Genomic DNA, 21610 nt, shown 5'->3' with positions numbered 1-21610 from the left:
ATGAGTGATGTAATATGTGACGTCATCAGCAGTGCATTGCGGGGGCGCGAGTTATAGTTAGCTGAACTAACTATAACAGGGGAATTTCTAGGGTTTTGTACGGGGGAAATGTCCAGCTAACTATAACGCCCCTGAAATATATATATATATATATATATTTTTAAATGTTTTTGGATCCACGCACCCTAAGCGCACCGTTCACGATTCCTACGCGATAACGTCCACGCATGGTATGCGTCGGGTACGTGGTTAGTGCGCGATCGCTATGCGACCGGTACGCGACTCCCAGCCTATACGCGATACGTTCGATGTACGTAACGCGACGTTTACGCGCTTCCGCGATGCGTCATCTGCGTCTATGACACGGTAGGTGCGCGGATCCCGCAAAGTATTTAACATTTAAAAAAACATATATTTGTGTTTCATGTGAATATTAATTGAAGACAAACTCTAAACTAGTCTTAAAACTAATATATTTTTACATCTAATCCTATAAATTTTTTTAATTCAATTTCGCGGATGCACGCTGGGTGCGTGCTGCGTAAGCGCACGGTGCGCGGATCCCATGTGACCTCCAAAAAAAGAGATTTGATTGGTTCATTACACTTCCTCTTCTAACTACTGAAAGACCCCACCCATTTCAATCATTCTTCTTTGAGCTTCTTTAGAGGAACATCTCATCTAGAAGAAACTTTTTGGGGAAGATTTCCACAGCTGCAATTTTTCTCAAAACAATGGCTTCTGCACAACAACCAACATCTGAATCAGACTTTTCGTCCGATGAGGAATTTGTTGTGGAACCTCCACGCCAAGAAAGGTACACCTCTGTTTCTACTTTTCTCCGAGACTACAGAATGGGGTCCATTTACAATAACAATCTGCGCTTTCATATGCAAGAGATGTATAGGAGAGATGGAGTACACTTTACTGATGAAGGAAACAGATTCTTCCTCAACAACTTTAGACTCTGTATAGGTACTTACTTATAAGTACCAAAAACTCTGAATGAACACAACGGCTCTTTTTAGAGCCACTCAAGAACAAAACACTTAAGGTTAATCTTTATCTCCCAACAATTTCATTTTTTTTCCCTTGGATCCGCGAACTCACCTCGAGAGGATCCATGCATCCAACGCGATAGCATGCGCGCACCGTGCGCGCATTTCGCCGTATTTTTTTTTTTTAAAAAGGGGCCCCAGGGCCCCCCTAAGCACCTCTAGAGGGTTAGAGTATTTCCACTCTGCCCCCTTTGTATGTTTTACACACTTTTTCCCCTTGCTTCTTCAGCCTCGCTTCTACCGAGGCAGAAAATGGCCACCAACAGTTCCTGATTTCGAATGTAGAGAGACACTCGACAGCCAATTAGCATTCAGTGCGCGATCGGGTGGATGCGCGCTTGGTTCGGGGAGGGTGCGCTTACGATGCGGGTAGGGTGTGCGGATCCTCCGAGACCATAGATATATATGTACTTTTAACTCTAATTTTCTCAGGAACTACTGAACGGATTCACACCATATATGCAAAAGGCACGAGTCCGAACTGGGGACTACCGCTTTGCCAAATTTGGTGTCATTCCGTTCAGTGGTTCGGGCTGTAGCTGCGACAACAGATCCTATGGGAAATTGCATGGGGAAAACGCATTTTGGGACCCCCATTTTTACTCGGCCCCCGCTTGACGGATCACCGCAAAACTTTCAGGGTAGGAGTGGAGCAGAGCTGGCCAAAAGTTTGGAAAATTTCGCGAGGATTTGTCAACCGGCGCCAGACTTATTGGGAATAGAATGTTGCGGATTTCCTATGGAAAATAGGTCCTAACTATAACTACCTACTGGCGACCGCCAGTAGGTAATATATATATATATATATATATATATATATATATATATATATCTGCAACAATTTCCCGACTCTTCCCACTTCCCAGCCGGTAAAGAGAGAAGAGAAAGTCACGGACACCAATTTCTTCGTGGCAGAGATCAGGTCTTTATTTCTCGTTCACAGCTCTGACGCGTTTCGGATAACAAAGTATCCTTGTTCAAATGCGGAAACGCAGTCTGTTTTTATACCAATGTTTTTTTGTGTGATGGTCTTTTGCAAATGGTGCTCTCGTGCCATGTGATAATGAACATAGAAAACATCTTTATAGCGCTAGTATTCTTTCTTTGTTTATATTTCTTACTTTTTGCCACATATCGAGAATCATATATTTTCGGTGGCTACATTATTGTTTTTTTTTTTAAAACAATTGTTATTATCACAAAGATTTAAGCCCGAATATAAATACCTGCATAAATGCATGATACATTGCAAATCATTTCACAGATAGACTCAATTGTTCACATCATGTTATGATGTGGAGAACAAGGGGAATAATTCCTATATCATCTGTTGTGTCCATTTCCTCATAGTACCATTTACAATAAACATGGCAATGATTACATGTGTATTGAAGTTCACTATGAATTATAAGAACAATGATGCAATTGCTAGTAAGATCATCTAAAAATTAGATTAATAAATATTGGTGCATTTATCCATAAAATTTGAACATATACTGACCTCCATGATTCTTATGCAAACTATGCATTATGTAAACAATTAGAAGCACCCATATCTGCTTATATGTTGTGCTTGAAAGTGCAAAGCGCTGTGTTTAAAGTGCCAAAATTGTGTACAAATGGTGCAGGTTATTTATCCATCTTTAAATAAGTGTTTCAGGGATTTAAAAACAGGGAAGGGGGATTGTCAGCTAAGGATAATTAGGTTAATCACTGATATGTATATTGTAACTGTGGGATGCATTATAAAAAGTTATGGAGATCTTCAGTATTGTTTAACCCGTTAGGATGTTTGCTGTCAAGTTCTATGATCATTTTTGACTCCAATTGCCGTAAAGATCTTTCCCGGTTCCCCCTCTGGGGGGATTGGGGACGGCTGCAATTACAAAGTATTTCAGGCATTTGAGGTCGTTTATACATATATATATATATATATTTTACTGAAAAAACCATAGGTTTCAGCAGTGCATTGCGGGGGCCTGAGTTATAGTTAGCTGAACTAACTATAACGGAGAAATTTTTCTGGTTTTGTACGAGTGAAATGTCCGACTAACTATAACTTTCCCTAAAACCTATGGTTTTTTCAGTGAATTTCTAAGGTTTTTTAAATGCCAATTCCTAACTTTAACGTGCATGAGGATAGATTGTTTAATGATGTTGATTGGATTTCTATATTTTTCAAATTCAGTGTGTCAATTTCATTAATTATCTTTTTAAAAAAATACTATTTTATCACCATTTGTTAAACTTATTTTTCAATTAATTCTTTTAAAAATTAAAAAATATTATTTGAATTGAATGGGTTTTTCAAACATATTTCTTTATATTTGTCAAAATATTTTTTTAACTATATGTTCAAAACTGTATTTTATATATTTTTTTCAATGTTTTTGGATCCGCGCACCCTATGCGCACCGTTCTCGATCCCTACGCAATAGCATCCGCGCATGGTACGAGTTGGGTACGTGTTTAGTGCGCGATCGCAATGCGACAGGTACGCGACTCCCAGCCTATACGTGACACGTTCGATGTACGTAACGCGACGTTTACGCGCTTCCGCAATGTGTCATGTGCGTCTATGACACGGTAGATGCGCGGATCCCGCAAAATATTTAACATTTTAAAAAACATATATATATGTATTTCATGTGAATATTAATTGAAGACAAACTCTAAACTAGTCTTAAAAGTAATATATTTTAACATCTAATCCTATATTTCTTTTTAATTAAATTTCGCGGATGCGCGCTGGGTGCGTGCTGCGTACGTGCAGGGTGCGCGGATCCCATGTGACCTGCAAAAAAAGAGATTTGATTGGTTCATTACACTTCCTCTTCTAACTATTGAAAGACCCCACCCATTGCAATCATTCTTCTTTGACTTTCTTTAGAGCACCATCTCTTTGGAGAGAAGAAGATTTTTTAGACTAAGTTTACACTTAGCTCTAACTTTTTTCAACCAAAAATGGCTTCAGGGCAGCAGGCATCACCTGCATCACCTCATACTTCTGAGGATGAATTTTTGCCGGAGGCACCACCCAAAAAACGTTTTTCTTCAGTGGTGTGGACATTTTTTACTTTTCCCGAGGGGCAGAATAAGACTAATGCCACCTTGGTCACGTGCAAGATTTGCAAAAGAGTCCTATCGAGAGGGGATCTTAACAAGAAATACTCTTGCGGCACGGCAAGTATGATGAAACACATGAGGACCCTTCATCCGAACAATCTTGCACAAGAAGAGTGCCGAAGGATGAGAAACACTCCTGCTCCTGCGCCATCCACCTCATCGCAGCCAAGCACATCAAGAGTGCATCCACCTTGGACATCCGTCCTCAATTTCAATTTTTAAAAGTGCTCTGCACTAAGTGCAATAAGACTTTGTGCTATGGTGAGCAGTCGATCGATCTGATCTGCCGCCGGCAAGAAAGTCACATTTGCTAGTTTTTTTTGGTTTTTTTTATTGTTCCCTGAAGTTCATTGTTTGGTTTCTCCTGTTATGTTTTTTGTTTTTGTTTTGCAGAAAAACCAAAAAAAATTAAAAATTGTTCAGAAAACCCCCAAAAAATTATAAAAGAAGAAAGAAGAAAAAAAAAAGTTCTTGTAAGAACTAACTTTCCTGGTTTAGAAAAAGAGGTAAATTTCTTTGTTAGTGTTAGTTTAGATGAATGTATGTGTAGTATGTAATTGACTGAATGAATGCATTAGTAGCGTATGGTGAATGTATAAGTGCAGAACTATGAGGAAGTGCTGCAGCATCACATAGTAACCTCTTTAACTCCAGTGTGCTGTAGTACTTCCGAAGCACAGAGATGCAACATATGTACATAACTATGTTGCAAATCTATGCTTCTCTCTGCACGACTGCTTAAACTGCAGCCATGTGGTGACACAGGCACCCTTGCACCATAGTGGAAGGATATCTGTGTCATGTGCTGTTTGTTTTTCTGCAGGAAGACACACCTTCCTGCACAAAAACAATGAGAAAATGCATTTTTCTTCTTCAATGTATGCTGAACATTTCAGCATGCATTGAAGATATAAAAATGTGGAGAAATTAAAACAATTCTCCTTGTTGTGCTTTCCTACACCAATTTTAGAATGGTGCAGCATTCACACACATATCGAGATTTATGATTTCTGATAAATCTAGACATGTGTCTTGTTCTATGAGTATTAAGTGCAATCATGCACAACAACACTTATAGAACACCCTTTCAACACAAAGTGGTGTGCATGATGAGGTTATATTTACATGGAGTATAAAGAGTGCCTTTTCCTCTCTTTGTAAATATGAAAGAGTATCTTGCACAATAACTATGTTACAAAAAGTGACATATTTCCGTTTTTAAATTTCCTTGTGAATGATAGAAGGTAAGCACAGAGTTTTGTCTGCAAAGATGTTCAAAGAAGAATGATTGAAATGATTGCGGTCCTTCAACAGCTAAAATGGGAAATATTATGAACCCCTCAAATCTCTTTTTTTGCAGGTCACATGATATCTGATTATGGTCAGATTTAAAAACGACATAAACAGAGTGTTTTTAGAAACGTGTTTCAACTTTGTAGCTTCTTGCAGGCCTCTTCATTCTGCATATTGAGTTAAACTTACCTTCACAGTAATAGGAATAAAAAATGATATACATTTTTTTCTGTTTTTCATTCAAATATAAATTCATATAAATTGCTTATTTTAAAATTTGGATCTGTGAAAGAAAAGGAAAAAATATATATAACATGTAATAATACATTTTTTACAACACAGCATAATTTCCACAAAGTAATTTTTTTGCCTTTTTTGCTGTTCTCAGAATATATTAAATTTCACTAAAAATAGTGATTTCAATCGTACTCATCACTTAACAGCGGGCAAAAAAAACACAATCTCAAAGATTGTTAAAAAAACACCAACATGCCATTCTCAAAATACAAATCACAGAAATATAAAATGCACACAGCTAACAAAAATTTGTAACTTTAACTTACAAAAACTGTAAATGATGTCGCTATAAAATATTCACCAAATCTAAAGTTGGATTTTTGGAGGATGCACCACGCCCACAACGTTTTCCTTCAGTGATGTGGAAATTTTCTACTTTTCTCGAGGGGCAAACAAAGACAAATACCACCTTTCTCATGCACAAGATTTTCAAAAGAGTTCTGTTACGAGGGGATCCTAACAAAAAATACTCATGCGGCACAGCAAGTATGATGAAACACCTAAGCACTCTTCATCCAAACAATCTTGCACGAGAAGAGTGCAAACAGATGAGAAACACTCCTGTTCTGTATCTGTAAAAAAGAATCACAAATAAATATATATTAATAACTTTCAAAATTATACTATTCCATTACTGTACAAACACATTTTATATAAATGCTGACAAAGAAACTATGTCCCTGAACCACAAGTGTGACGATGGTTAAAACACTACATGCATAGTGCATACTACTTTGAAGCAGTTCATGCCCTAAAGCCTATCTCACTAAAACTCTACATGCTAACTGACTAAATGATTACAGTGCTATAAGGAGACACACTGGGTGAGTGACAGGGTGTTTGCTAGAAGAGTATGAATACTAACTAGGGAATTGAAGGTGTGAAACACAACTTTGTAGGTGATTAGAGAACTGCATCCATACTGCATAGGCATTTAAAGCAGTCCATGTGCTAAGGCCTGGCTCACTGCATGACTACTTGGGTACTGACTGAATGATTAGAGTACAGCAAGGAGAGTGCCTAGGTGAATTTATAAGTGCTAGGCTTTTCGCACAGGGAATGGATTAGTACTTGGTACTGAATGGGTCACTAGAGGAGTGCAAAGGCAGTGACAAGATGTTTGCTGGACTGTATGGATACTGACTAGGAAATTGAAAGTGTGAAAGACAAGTGTCTAGGTGGTTAGAAGACTGCATGCATAGTGGATAGGGGTTTGAAGCAGTCCATGTGCTAAGGCCTGGCTCAGTGCATGAATACTTAGGCACTGACTGAATGATTAGAGTACTGCAAAGATAGTATCTTGGTGAATTTATAAGTGTTTGAGTTTTCGCATAGTGAATGGATTAGTACATGATGCTGAATGGGTCACTAGAGGACTGCACTTTTCCTGGAAAGGCAGTGACAAGATGTTTGCTGGAAGTGTATGGATACTGACTAGGGAATTGAAGGTGTGAAAGACAATTGTGTAGGTGGTTAGAGGACTGCATGCATAGTGGATAGGGGTTTGAAGCAGTCCATATACTAAGGCCTGGGTCACTGGATGAGTACTTGGGTACTGACTGAATGATAAGAGTACTGCAAGGAGAGTGCCTGGGTGAATTTATTAGGGTTTGGCGCAGTGAATGGATTAGTACATGATGCTTAATAAGGTCACTAGAGGAGTGCAAGGGGAGTGACAGGGTGTTTGCTGGAAGTGTATGGATACTGACTGGGGAATTGAAGGTGTGAAAGACAAGTGTGTAGGTGGTTAGAGGACTGCATGCATAGTGGATAGGGGTTTGAAGAAGTCCATGTGCTAAGGCCTGGCTCAGTGCATGAATACTTAGGCAGTGACTGAATCATTAGAGTACTGGAAAGAGAGTGTCTTGGTGAATGTATAAGTGTTTGGGTTTTGGCACAGTGAATGGATTAGTACATGGTGTTGAATGGGTCACTAAAGGACTGCAAAGGGAGTGACAGGGTGTTTCCTGGAAGTGCATGGATACTTACTAGGGAATTGTAGGTGTAAAAGACAAGTGTATAGTGTGTTAGAACACTACATGCATACTGCATAGACATTTGAAGCAGTCTATTTGGTACTTAGAAACTGACTAAATAATCAGACTACTTCTAGGACAGTGCTTGGGTAAAACTTTTAAATTTTCAGTTCTGCCACAGTGAAGAGAATAGTACATGGTACTGCACCTTAGTGTCAAACCCTGCCTCATTTTATCAATGCATAAGCAAAGACTAGCTTCTAATGCTACTAAAACTTGACAACATGACAGGTTTTAAAAGAGTTATCTGCTAAAAAATACACGATGTTACCAAATGCTTCTCTCACAGTGGTTCCCAAATGCACACAGACTCACAGTGTGATTCTAGACAACAACCACTATACCTAGGAGTTTACCAAAAATCATTCACTTCTGTGGAAGTGGTAAGGGAACTGCACACAATCTTCATATTTCAGGACTGCACTTTTGTGTCAAAGCCTGACTCATTTAATCAAAGCATAAGCAAAGACTGGCTTCTAATGCTACTAAAACCTGACAACATGACCAGTTTTAAAACAGTTATCTGTCAGCAAATACACGATGTTATCAAATGCTTCTCTCACAATCCTTACCCAAATGCACACAGACTTACAGTGTGATTTTAGACAAGCAACACTATCCTAGGAGTTTACCAAAACTCATTCACTAGTCTAGAAGAGTTAATGGTACTGCACACAATCTACATATTTAAGTACAGCACATCAGTGTCAAAGCATGACTCATTTAATCAACGCATAAGCAAAGACTGGATTCTAATGCTACTAAAACTTCACAACATGACAGGTTTCAAAAAAGTTATCTGTCAGCAAATACATGATGTCACCAAATGCTTCTCTCACAGTGATCCCAAATACATACTAACTCACAGTGTGATTCTAGACAAGCACCACTATCCCTAGGAGTTTACCAAAACTCATTCACTACAGTGCAAGTGGTAAGGGAACTGCACACAATCTACATATTTCAGGACTGCACTTTTCTGTCAAAGCCTGACTCATTTAATCAAAGCATAAGCCATAACTGTCTTCTAATGCTACTAAAACTTCACAACATGACAGGTTAAAACAGTTATCTGTCAGCAAATACACGATGTTACCAAATGCTTCTCTCACAGTGGTTCCCAAATGCACACATACTCACTGTGTGATTCTAGACAAACAACACTATCCCTTGCACTATACCAAAACACATTTCTTCATCTAGAAGAAGTACTACATTTTAGTATAGAAACATAACATAACTCATTTCACAAATTCATAAACAATGACTGGTTTCTAATTCTATCAAAATATAAAAACAGCACAGTTATCTGTCTGCAAACACATGAAAAACACAAATGCTTATCACAGAATGGTTTCTACATGCACACACACTGTCAATAAGATTGTAGAGAAAAAAAGTACTCCCTACACTTTAGCAGGAGAAATACATTAGTCTGATTAAAATCAAAATAGTCTACATACATCCCCTCACAATTAAATACCTCATCTTTCAAGTTCTTTTGTAGATTAAGAAGTATATCAGCCACTCACCATATTTTCTTTTACAGAATCTCTGCACTGTGCACCTCTCAGTAAAAACAAAGAATGGAAAAGTTTCCCTTTCATTTTCCACACATATACATGTAAACATCAAATCACAATCCTACACACATAAACTCAAAAGCAAACACACATTTCTATTGGTTAAACATTTCAACCCTTTCCAGCTGAAATACATGTCAACCCTTCCCCCAATCTGCCTTCTGCCTGTTACCATAGAAACAGGTCATGGAACACTGCACTGAGCACACAGGTCAGAAGTTCAGCACACAATGTTCCTACACAAGAGAGGAAGTGTGCTTCACTTTTCAACATATCAGCTAATCATATATAATGTTCCTTACAATCTGTTTTTGTTAACCAATAAGAATCATACCTTTATAAAACAGAAAAATACACCCTACCTTTCAGTGTACAAAGTAGTCATACAACCAATGATTTCCTGTCTTTTTTAAAAAAAAATCCGTGGATCCACGCACCCAACGCGATAGGATGCGCGCACCGTGCTCGCATTTCGCTGTTTTTTTTTTTCATAAAAGGGGTCCCCAGGGGGTCCTTCTGGGACCCCCTAAGCACCTCTAGAGGGTCAGAGTATTTCCACTCTGCCCCCTTTATATGTTTTACACACTTATTCCCCTTGCTTCTTCGGCCTCGCTTCTACCGAGGCCGAAAATGGCCACCAACAGTTCCTGGTTTCGAATGTAGAGAGACACTCGACAGCCAATTAGCATTCAGCGCGCGATCGGGAGGGTGCGCGCTCGGTTCGGGGAGGGTGCGCTCACGGTGCGGGTAGGGTCCGCAGATCCTCCGCGGCCATAGATATTATTGTACTTCTAACTCTAATTTTCTCAGGAGCTACTGAACGGATTCACACCATTTATGCAAAAGGCACGAGTCTGAACTACCTCTTTGCCAAATTTCGTGTCATTCCGTTCAGCGGTTCGGGCTGTGGCTGCGACAACAGGTCCTATGGGAAATTGCATGGGGAAAACGCGTTTTGGGACCCCCCTTTTTTCTCGGCCCCCGCTTGACGAATCACCACAAAATTTTCAGGGTAGGAGCGGAGCTGGCCAAAAGTTTGGAAAATTTCACGAGGATTTGTCAACCGGCGCCAGACTTATTGGGAATAGAATGTTGCGGATTTCCTATGGAAAATAGGTCCTAACTATAACTGCCTACTGGCGACCGCCAGTAGGTAATATACATATATATATATATATATATATATATATATATATATATATATATATATATATATATATATATATATATATATATATATATATATATATATATATATATATAATATTCCTTCTACTGCCGGTCGCCAGTGGATAGTTATAGTTAGAGCCTAGTTTCCATAGGAAAAGCATTTTTTGATGTGCCTATAACTTTGGCGTTGTTTGACGAATCTTTATGACATTTTCCAAAAAGTTCCTCTTTTTAAATCAGCTTCTATCTTGAAAGTTTGGGGGTGATTTGTCAAGGGGGGTCTGAGTAAAAGGGGGGTCCCAAAATGTGTTTCTCCATGCAATTTCCATAGGAAACATTAGACAAGGCTACAGGTCAAACTGCTGAATGGAATTATGCCTAATTTGGCAGGGAGAAAGGTCTTGGTCCAGAAAGCATGCTTTTGTTGAAATGGTATAAATCTGTTCAGTAGTTTTTTTAGATGTTAAAGGAAAAAAAATATATATATATCTGGGCGGAGCCTAACTCCCGAGCATGAGCATGCCTCTGATTGGCTGCTAACACTTCAAACCAGGAAGTGTTAGCAGCCATCTTGTGCCTCACATCGAGTGAAAATAAAACAAAGAGGAGCCTAGCGCGCAACCAAGATGGCCGCGTAGGTGCGAGGCTCCCGAGGACCTCCGCGACCTCCTACGAATATCCTGACATTATCCTGCCCTGGATGAGGGGAATAGGTTGGTGAACCTGAGCTGAGGTGGCACCCGTTTCCCGCTTCCGAATCGGACCTCGGACACCGGAGTGAGCACTGATTTAAGTGTGCGGCCTTCCCCTCGCCGGACCCCGGCTTTGCGCAGTGGGGTGGTCCAGTGACAAAGTGAACAACAACGGCAGGCAGGGCCTGGCGACTCGCGTGCCCCGCACTTTCACTTTCGCTTTCGCACCACCTTGTTGTCTCTGCAGGATTGGGTCGCGGAGGCCTTGGTGTTGGTGTGGTGTGGCCTTGCTGGGAGACCCTGCCTGCCTGCGGGCTGTGATCCACCCCGCTGCCCCGAGGGGGCCTCCCCGGAGCCTGTGTCTGTTTTCCTGCCCTACACGACATGGCTGGTGCGACTGGGAGACTGGCGGCCATGGCCACGAAACAAGATGGAGACCGGGTAAAGACCAAATCGACCCGGCGCGGCGCCGTCCATCAGGCCAACAGTATGGACCGCTATACCCTCCAGAAGGGATCGCCCGATGGACCGCGCAAGCCCCCTGAGATTCCTCCTGATGCCCCAGACCTGCCCGCAGATTTGACTCTGCGAGATGTTATGGGCGCCATTGCCGAGATGAAGGCCTCGGTGGGCCAGCGGTTTGATACACTGGCGCAGAAGATTGACTCGGTCCTTGTGGATGTTGGCCTGGTGAGGGCCGATCTTTCCAAAACCAATGACCGAGTAGATTCTTTGGCCCACACCGCATCGGGCCTAACGACAGATGTGGCGGCCTTGCAAACGGAGGTGCGCCGGCTTAGTCGGGCGACGGCGCTAATGGATTGACGCCTGGAGGACTCCGAGAGTCGGGCACGGAGGAACAACATCCGCATTATCGGGGTGCCCGAGGGACGCGAGGAGGCGGCGGCGGATCTTTTTGTGGAGGACCTGATTGCTACCCATCTCCAGCCACGGGGGCTGAGTAAATTCTTCGCTGTGGAGAGGGCTCACAGGGTTCCCGGGGGTCGGCCGAATGTCGGAGCCCCTCCGAGACCTCTCATCGCCCGGATTTTCAATTTTCGGGATAGAGACGCTATCCTGCAAACCTCCAGACTGCATGGACCGGTCAAGCTAGACAATATGGAGGTTAATTTCTATCCTGATTTCACTCCAGCGGTCCAGAAGCAAAGACTGAGCTTCCTAGGTGTCAAACGCCGTCTTCGGGACCTAAACCTCAAGCATGCCATGCTTTTCCCGGCCAAGTTGCGTGTGGAGGTGGATGGTCGCACGCATTTCTTTGATCGTCCCGAGGCGGCCGGGGACTGGCTGGATACTCTGCCCGGGGATCGTGATCGGGGGGGCGGGGGGGGGGGCGGCGGGGGGAGATGGCACGCTGGATCAGGACTGAGGGTCTCATAATGGGCCTCACTCTGGACGAAAATGATGCCACTTTTAATTCTGCGTCAGTTTTTTGTAAGTTCCCCTCCTATGGAGGTTGTGTTGGGTCTCTTGGGGGTTCTCCCTCCTCCTCTAGGGGGCTTAGTTAGTCTATTTACACATGGGGCGACAGGCACACTGCACGTTGGGGGGGCTGTTTGGGCTCATGCAGGGGTGCAGGGAGGGGGGAGTTCTGTTGGGGTGGGTGGGTAGGGATGGGGTGTTGTTCGTTTTTACCACAAGGCAAACGTATTATTGTGTTGGTTTTAAAGTGCTCTCCGGGGTACGAATGCTGGCTTTTGTATATGATGGGGGGTAGGGAACTAACTTTGTTATCCTGGAATGTGAATGGACTGGGGGACAGGATCAAACGGGGTGTGGTCCTGCAATTTTTGAAGCGAATCTCGCCTGATGTAGTCTTTCTGCAGGAGACACACCTCATTGGTAACTCCTTGTGCGCCATGAATCGGCGTGGCTATCGCCTAGTGGCTCACTCGGGCTTTACGTCCGGCTCACGGGGTGTGGGCATCATGGTGAAGAACTCGCTCCCGTTGGAGATTGATGAGGTGCTCCACGATGATAGGGGACGCTATACGGTTTTGGTGGGAAGACTGGAGGGCAAAGTGGTTGTCTTTGTGTCAATATACATCCCACCGGGGCTGCAGTCGACCACTTTTGCGGACCTTGGGCGCCTTCTCCTTGGCCTTCCGGGGGGGCTTTTGGTTGTGGGGGGGGATTTCAATGCGGTGGTATCTGGATCTTTGGATCGTCACCCCCCTAGGGACCTCCCCCGGGCACAGGCGTGGCTCCCCGGCCTCTTAGATACCTTTGGATTAGTGGACTGCTGGCGTTTAAAACACCCCGCGCAGCTACAGTATACCTTCCACTCGGGAGCCCATGGTAGTCTCTCACGACTAGACTATGTCCTCGTCCCGGCGGCCTATGTTGGGAGGGTGGGAGAGGTACGCCATTTGCCACGGGGTATTTCGGACCACTCCCCGCTCCTATTGCACTTTGATGTCTTTCCGAGGGGTGAGGGTAGGGTGGTCCCAATCAATCCTTGGTACCTGCGCGACCCCTCCATTCGCGCTGCATTGATTAAATCCCTTCAGCGATATTTTGATGAGAATGTGGGGTCTGTGCCTTCGGCCATACCGCTATGGGAGGCCTTCAAGACAGTACTCCGAGGAGAGGCCCTATCCCTCATTTCCCATGCCCGGAGGCGCGAGCGGGAGGAGGTGACCCGGATGGAGGCTGAAATAGCCGAGTTGGAGGGGAGTTTAGAAGGTGGGGTGACGGATGCTGCATTACATGTCCTCCAACTCAAGCAGGCGGCCTACAGGGCCCTCGTCACGGAGGCGGCCAGGGGCCTCAGTAGAGAGCAACAGGGGCGTTTGTATGATGTGGGTGATAAGGCTGGTAAGCTTATAGCGTGGTTGGACAAAAAAGAGAGAGCGAATCGTGTGGTCCCGCTGATTGAGAAAACGGATGGTGTGTGTGTGACTGAGCCAGAAGAAATTGTCTCCTGCTTTGCGGATTATTTCCATGGGGTGTATTCCCCGGTGTCTCCCTGCTCGGAAGAGGATTCCCTCGCCCTGCTCAGTGATATTGCGCTGCCCTCCCTTTCTGGGGAGGACAGGGTGTCGTTGGACGCCGCTCCCACCTCCGACGAGATTGCCCTCGCCATACGCTCGGTCGCTTCCGGCAAGGCCATGGGTCCGAATGGTCTCCCTATCGAGTTGTATAAGTTACGACCGGATACGCTGGCACCCCACCTCCGGGCTATGTTCCTTGCGGCGCACTCGGTGGGCTCCCTCCCGCCGGACCAGCGTCTGGCTACAATCGTGGTCATCCACAAGGAGGGGAGACCTCGGAACCGGGTTACATCCTATCGGCCCATTTCGCTGCTGAATGCGGAGCCCAAGATTCTCGCTAAGGTACTGGCCAATCGGCTGGTCGGCGTGGTGGGCGATTTGGTTCATCAGGACCAGTCTGGCTTTATTCCTCATCGCAACACGGCCCTTAATTTGCGGCGGTTGCACGGTGTGCTCGCACGTGCCCCGTTTATACGGGAGCCGGCCATTTTGGCGTCCTTAGACGCCACCATGGCGTTTGACACGCTTGAATGGCCATATATCTGGGCGATGCTTGCGAAGTTTGGATTTGGCCCAGGGTTCATCAGTTGGGTCAAATTGCTATATTCGGGCCCATTGGCGCAGGTGGTGGTGAACGGAAGAGTATCGGCTCCGTTTGAGCTGGGCCGAGGCACTCGACAGGGCTGCCCCTTATCGCCGCTCCTTTTTGCACTTGCCTTGGAGCCCCTGGCGGAGGGGCTGCGGTGGGAGCCTTCCATCCGTGGTCTCCGCTGGACCCCCGAGTATGAGGACCGCGTATCCTTATACGCTGATGACATCCTCTTGTACCTAGCTTCCCCACGTAAATCACTCATAGTACTAGTTGATGTTCTGCATTCATTCGGTCGTAACTCCGGTCTGGTCATCAACTGGGCTAAATCGTGTGTGTATGTTCTCTCTGGGGAGGCTCCTATCCTCCCGCGGGGCTGTCCGATCCAGGTCGCCCCGCAGGGATTTAGGTACCTGGGTGTCTTCATTACTCTGGACCCGGAGGCTCGGTATGATCGGAACTTGCTTCCCCCCCTCCAGCGTCTGAAAGAGGATGTCGCGCGCTGGCGGCGTTTGCCGCTTTCGCCGCTCGGCCGGGCGGCATTGTTTAAAATGATGTCGTTGCCGCGTTTCCTATACGCGTTACAGAACACGATGGACCTTGTCCCAGCGCGCTACTTCCGGGAAGTAGAGAGTTTGCAGCGCCGCCTGTTCTGGGACGGGAGGCCACGTATTGCCCTGGCTAAGCTGACGCTCCCCTGGTATGATGGGGGGATTGCCCTCCCGGATATTAAACGGTATTATTGGGCCTCCCAGCTAGCCGCAATTAATCAGGGCCTATATGGGCCAGCCTTAAACCCTGCGTTTGAAATGGATAGGATGCTACTTCCAGGTGGTGACTATAATCGAGCGCTCTACTCTAGCGCGCCCGACGCTCGCCTGACGGGCCCCACGCGTGTCATGGTGCAAGTGTGGCATGCGGCTAATACTGCAATGGGGTGGAAGGACCGTTTGACCCGGGCGTCACCACTATACGCATCTGAGCGGTTGGGCTCCTTGTGGACCTCGAAGGGCTTTGAGAAGTGGGATTTAATAGGCATCAGCAGAGTGGGGGATCTCTGGACGAGGGGAGGATTTAAAACGTTCGAGATGCTGCAGACGGAATTTCAGTTGCAGGGCAGCGAGTACTTTCGGTACTTGCAGGTCCGGCATGCGCTGGGCTCCGTCTTTCCGGACGTTGCCTCCATCCCGGAGTGCTCCCCCCTGGAGGATAGAGTGCCGGACGGACACGTCCCTGACAGCACGATCTCACTGATCTATAAAAAACTAATCAACGATCGCTCAGACTTGCTGACTGCCCTTCGTGAGGCTTGGGTAGCCGATGGGCTGGAGCTGGACGACGAGGACTGGATCTCCGCGGTGGCCTCCCCGAAAGAGGTGGCCATACCGGCTCGCCTTCGTTTCGTCCAGCTCAAGATACTCCACAGGGTCTATATGACGGGGCCAAAGCTCCTGCGTATGGGCTATGCTGAGGACGGTTTGTGTAAGCGTGGGTGTGGTGCGCTGGGGACCTTTCTGCATATCCTTTGGGAGTGCCCGCAAGTGGAGGGGTTCTGGCGAGGTGTGCATGAGGTGCTGCGAGTGGTCACGCATGTGGCGCTGTTGCCCGAAGCGAGGAGATGCCTGTTGAATGTGTGGGAGCCTACCGATTACTCGGTGCCGCAGACGTGGTGGGTGACTCTGGGATATATGGTTGCCAAGCGTGATATTGCCCAGCTGTGGGGATCCCAGAGCCCCCCGACAGTCTCGGCCTGGAAGGAGCATATGGACTGGTGCATGTTTCGGGAAAAGGTGGTGTATGTGGCGAGAGGTAAGCCTGCGACATGGGTGAAAGTGTGGGGCCCCTGGAACGCCTACCGCGGGGGAATCTGTGCTCCACCCCTACTGCCTGATCCATCGCCGGCCCCGTCCCCTTAGCCAACTCATCCCCCCGGTACCTGGGCATCGGGTGTCCCCAATCCTAGTTCTGATCTCTCCCCCCCCTCTTGAGATTCCTATGGATGGCTAGATTCCCCCCTCTAGGGGAGCACGTGTTGCTATTTCGATTGAGGATTGCCTTGTGGGTTTGTTTGTGTTTGCTGTGCTTTAAATTTAAAATGGAACCGTATGATGGGGGCTGCATAATGTGACACGCAACGATGTTATCTCCTGTAAATGCTCGGCAGCGGCACCATGTGTTTTACAAATGTATACCGTATGCTCCTTTTATTGCTAGCGGCCGGCCGGAAGGTTGTAGGCCCATACTTGTACAATTTTTTGAGTCCTGTAATAAACGGTTTCAAAAAAAAAAAGAAAATAAAAAAAAAAGAAAATAAAACAAATGTCCCGGGGGCAATTTAATATACCGGAGCTATGTCTGTGCGAGATACCCCTTTCACGCTCCCTCTCCCCACATCACCAGCTCGCAGCTATGCCTTTAGAAGCCAGTCCGTCGGCTCGCAGCTCTCTACCTCTGCGATCCAGTACGCTGTTGTGTCGGCTCGCAACTCTCTACCTCTGCGAGACAGTACGCTGCTGTGCCTTTGCGAGCGGACGCCCCTAGCTCTCCCTCTGCGAGTCGAGCCCACGGGCCGCAGCTCTCCCTCTGCGAGCCTGGGTGCGAACTGTTGAAACTTGGAACTGTTGGCAGCCATTTTGTGATTCAGTCCACGTCAGCTCACGTCTCTCCGTCTACAAGACATTGAGTCAGTAGTTCTGCCTCTGCGAGGCAACTCTGAAAACATACCGGAGCTCTGTCTGTGCGAAATACTCCTTTCACGCTTGTTCGCCCCACATCAACAGCTAGCAGCTATGTCTTTAGAAGCTAGTCTGTCGGCTCGCAGCTCTGCATCTGCGAGCCGTGGGGCCCGCAGCTCTACGTCTGAGAGCCAGCCCATTAGCTCGTAGCTATGTGTCTGCTAGCAGGCCAGTTGGCCCGTTGCTCTCTCTGTGCGAGTTAGACCACAGCTCTCTGAAGCATAGCCCCCAACAACCTTCTCGGGACTGCAGCTCTCCGTCTGCAAACCACCGGTCGGCTCACAGCTCTTCGTGTACGAGTTCTCGGGCCTGCAGTTTTATCTCTTAAGCCAAGACTGGAAATATACCGCAGCTCTCTCACTGCGAGATACCCCCTTCACGCTCCTTCTCCCCACATGACTGTCCCGCAGCAATCCCTTTGCAAGCCGACGGCCCGCACTTTTCCCTATACCAGTCGGCACGCAGTTGTTCCTCTGTGAGCCGGTCCGCAGCTATCCCTTTGCAAGCCGACGGCCCGCACCTTTCCCTATACCAGTCGGCCCGCAGCTCTTCCTCTGCGAGCCAGCCTACAGCTCTCCCTCTGCGAGCTGACGGGCCGCAGATTTCCCTCTATGAGCCAGCCAGTCAGCTCGCAGCTCTTCCTCTACGAGCCAGCCTGCCTGCTCGCAAGTGTCTGTATGCAAACCACCGGTCAGCTCTCAGCTCTCCGTCTGCGACCCAGCCCATTAGCTCGTAGCTGTGTGTCTGCTTGCAGGCCCATCGGCCCGTTACTCTACCTCTGGGAGTCAGACCACAGCTCTCTGAAGCATAGCCCCCAACAACCTTCTCGGGCCCGCAGTTCTACCTCTGCGAGCCAGCCTATTAGCTCGTAGCTCTGTATCTGCTAGCAAGCCCGTCGGCCCGTTGCTCTCCCTGTGCACATCAGTCCACAGGTCTCTGAAGCATAGCCCCCAACAACTTTCTCACACATAAGCCCAAAAAAGAAAGGGAATAGACAACACCCATACACATCTACTCCCTTTTCACACACAAAAAGAGGTGCAAAAGAGAACACACCACAACAAAACCCATAGTCAACACGGAACAAAGACCCATGCCATAAGAGAAGCAGGAAAGGTAGGAGAAAAACACAATAAAATGCTCAGCAGAAACGGAAAATCTGAAGGTGAAACGACATTCACCTACCAAGCACACAAAAGTGGTAGATAAGAGTGACTCAAAAAACATAGTCAACTCTCACCAACGCCCACAAGAAAGACAAACCTAAGTCCACCCACAACCACAAAAAATACTGGTAGGCCAGAGAGGCTCCAAAACATAGAGTCCTCTCACATACACACCCCCAACAGTGAGAGGTAAACCCACTCCCACAACAACCACAAGGGGTCAATTACAAAACATTGCACACAAAGGTAACACACCAATGTCACTCATAACCACAAAAATAGTGGTAGGCTAGAGAGGCTCAGAACCTAAGAGCCAACTCATACACACACCCCCAACAGAGAGCTACACACACTCTCAGAACAACAACAAGGGATGACCACGAGGGACTTCATGTGTAAAAGTGAACTCAATATAACACATACTCAGGTGGTAACAAAGAGTGACCTAACACCAAGGATCGACACGACATCCACACAGATCTTAACCTGAAATAAAGTTATCTAAAGAAACTACTTGGAGTGGACCTACTTTTGATTACAACACTCTCCCTCTGCGAGCTAGTACGCTGCTGTGCCTTTGCAAGCCGTCTCGCAGCTCTCCCTCTGCGAGCCGAGCCCATGGGTCGCAGCTCTCCCTCTGCGAGCCTGCCCGATGGCCCAGCAGGTCTCTCTCTGCTAGCCGGACTGCAGCTGTCAGTCTGTGAGCCGATATTGAGAATATAAGGCGGCTCTAAAAAGAGCCCTTGTGTTTATTAGTTGGAGCTACATGTAAGTGCAGATGCACAGCTTCAGGTTATTCAGAAAAACTCGGTTTCCCTCATCTGTCAAGTGTACTCCATCACTTCTGTAGATATGAGCCATATCAAAACGTATGTTGTTGTTGTAGATAGACCCCATTCTATGGTCTCTAAGGTATACAGACACAGCTTTGTAGACACTCTTCCTAGATTTTTCTATCTTATGACAAAATTGGTTTGACCATTTCCACTTCTGTCTTTGGCATATATTGGAATATAAAAAGACAGTTTGAGGTAAAAGCAACATCAATTCTCTAAAGGTGTCCTTCATAAGCATTTCCAAACCTACCCTAGTCAATGTGCCTAGGTCGTTACCACCACAGCGCACAATCATGAGGTCAGGGTGTTGGAGATGCAAACAGGTTTTAACCAAAGGCGGCAATTGGTGCCACTTCAATCCTCTCTCTGCAAACCATTTAATGTTCACATTTTGTAAACCTAGGTCTAAGTCAATACGTCTCTGTTCTGCATACCTCTTGCACCAGAAAACATAGCTATGTCCTACGATCCACACTAGCATTTTGAAGGTATGGCTGGAAGGTATGGATAGATGTCTGTAGCTCATGCAGTCCGTCCGTAGAATAAGAGATATGTTTAAAGATGGGGAACTACTTTTTTTCCCATTGAAAACGTTAACTGATTGGGAAATTAAAAGCATTGTTTCGTAAAAAGTAGGGTGCATATTATTTTTGAGGAAAAACATGTGTGTCATTGGTTAATAAAAAAGCAGTTTAAGCGTGGAGTACATATTATAGGATAAAATTTGCTCAGCTCAACCGCACCTGCTAATTGCATTTGAAAGGTACAGTTTGAACTTAAAAGAATGGTGAACTTGTAACCTGCACGTGCTGTTAAATGTTCAAGAAAATGTTGCAAAAAAAATATTGTTAGGTTTAAAAAAAATGCTGAACTTTTAACCTGCACGTGTCGTAGAATGTTTTAGAAAGTGTGAATAGATAGAATCCGTTGAACTTTTCACCTGTATGTGTCCTTCAATGTTAAAAAAAAAAACTGTTTTTATGGAAAGTTAAAAAACAACCAATAGAGAGAAGTTTTGCAATCTAAAAAAAATCAAGGAACTATTCTGATTTGTTCTTTACATGTATTTATGTGTGGAGAAACAGGGAAATTGTGCCATTACCGGTTCTATTCTTGATGAAAGCGGTGCATTGCATGTTCTGTGTGACACAGAAAGAATTGCATGCGTTTCTGACATTTGAAATCTGTAGACCAACTACGAAGGTAAGTTAGAAATTAAGAAGGTGTGTTATGTGTCCTGTAGTAGTGTTTAAGTATTTGAGGCGATATTTTTAACTTTGAAAGTATTTTTTATTTTTAAATATTATAGTGTTAGTAAAGTCTGGTATTTCACATTGGTTCTAAAATATGCATAAAGTGTGACTAGTTAGTAAACTAGAACTTTATATATGTTTAGGAGTTTTTCACAAAGAAAAGGTGTCAGTTGTCATCTGTAAAGGACTGTATGGTTTTGAAAATTAGATGTAGCGTTAATTTGGATTTGTATATCTATTCCGCCGAGATAAACAGAATGTCGCACGTTTGCAAATTATGCTTAGTCTGGAAATAGTGGGGAAGGGTGAGAGTAGAAAATTCATGTGTTATCAACTTAACAGAGATGGAACAAAAACCAGAAATGTTATGTGCACAGTTTGTGGTCTCATTTTTTACACTGAGAGGTAGATTTCAATATCAGTCAAGGATGGTGTGGTACTGCGAGGCTTTGGATTTGGGTGTTCTTAGGAAATATAAGTTGTTGGGGATCGTTTCTTTAGAAGACATTTTTTATAAATCTGTGGGAGATAAAAAATAAATGAAAATGTTCTCTGTATATTTTCTGTACGATTTTGTTCACAGTGCTAAAGTAAATGTGATTATTAGTGATAGTAATTGTCAGGGTGTGTTTCTCTGCTGAATATACGCAGGCCTTTAAGTGGTCCGGGACTTATCGGCACTGAGCTCCATCACTTCTTTAAGACAGCCGCCAATTTTTTCATCCCAATTAAAGCTGTTATTATACGTATATTAAAGGGGCGATA

The sequence above is a fragment of the Triturus cristatus genome, chromosome 6 (assembly GCF_964204655.1).
Source record: "Triturus cristatus chromosome 6, aTriCri1.1, whole genome shotgun sequence".
Taxonomy (NCBI): domain Eukaryota; kingdom Metazoa; phylum Chordata; class Amphibia; order Caudata; family Salamandridae; genus Triturus; species Triturus cristatus.
Note: the sequence above shows the minus strand (reverse complement) of the source record.